The 747-nt window shown below is 54.5% G+C and overlaps 1 non-coding gene across 1 annotated transcript; it reads right to left on the bottom strand.

The window, feature by feature from the left end:
• Positions 1-554: 554 nt before the first annotated feature.
• LOC123964783 lies at positions 555-673 on the bottom strand. Its single transcript, XR_006823529.1, has one exon. It is a non-coding gene; the product is annotated as a 5S ribosomal RNA (ribosomal RNA).
• Positions 674-747: the final 74 nt, after the last annotated feature.

The raw sequence follows: 747 nt of genomic DNA, 5'->3' as shown, positions 1-747 counted from the left end.
TTGACAAAAAACGTATTCTGCCCATAATGTCCAAGGTGCTCCAGAGTCACTTGGAATCCACAGGCACTGATTCCTGGGTAAACATCCAGGAACCGGGACACCGTTCACGCTGGCAGTCCACAGACAGGAATAGGCACCCGTTCCCGGGTATGGGTACAGCGACAAGGCCACCTTCAGCCGGAGGTCCTCACTCACAAACAGACGCTCATTCCTGGGTGGAAATTCAGGAAAAGGATCCAGTCCGCCTGGAAGTCCCTAGCCAGGATCAGACGCTCTCCCGTCCAAGTCCTAAGCAGGCCCTGCCAAGCCTGGCTTCCGAGATCAGGCGAGATCGGGCAGTCCCAGGCCAGAATGGCCGTAAACTCCCTTTGCACACCCCAGACGGGCCTTCAAAACACGATGTAACATTTACACAGCACTGTGTACAGGATAGGGAGAAAAAGAAGCAGCATCAGCAGCAGCAGCAGCACCCCCTGCTGTTTCCTAAAGAGACGTTCAAAAATTCTCCTTTCACCGAAGCGCCCTCTGCCGTTTTTCGAAGGCGAAGCGAAAAAGGCTTACAGCACCGGGTATTCCTAGGCGGTCACCCGTCCAAGTACTAACCAGGCCCTGCTCTGCTTAGCTTCTGAGATCGGACGAGATCGGGCGCTCCCAGAGCGGTGTGGCCGTAAGCCACTCAGGTGCCCCCAAACGGCCCTTCAAAAGATGTTCTACGGCTAATTGACAAAAAACGTATTCTGCCCATAA

This window comes from Micropterus dolomieu, unplaced genomic scaffold (assembly GCF_021292245.1).
Source record: "Micropterus dolomieu isolate WLL.071019.BEF.003 ecotype Adirondacks unplaced genomic scaffold, ASM2129224v1 contig_5397, whole genome shotgun sequence".
Taxonomy (NCBI): Eukaryota; Metazoa; Chordata; class Actinopteri; order Centrarchiformes; family Centrarchidae; genus Micropterus; species Micropterus dolomieu.
This window is presented reverse-complemented; position numbering and strand designations above follow the sequence as displayed.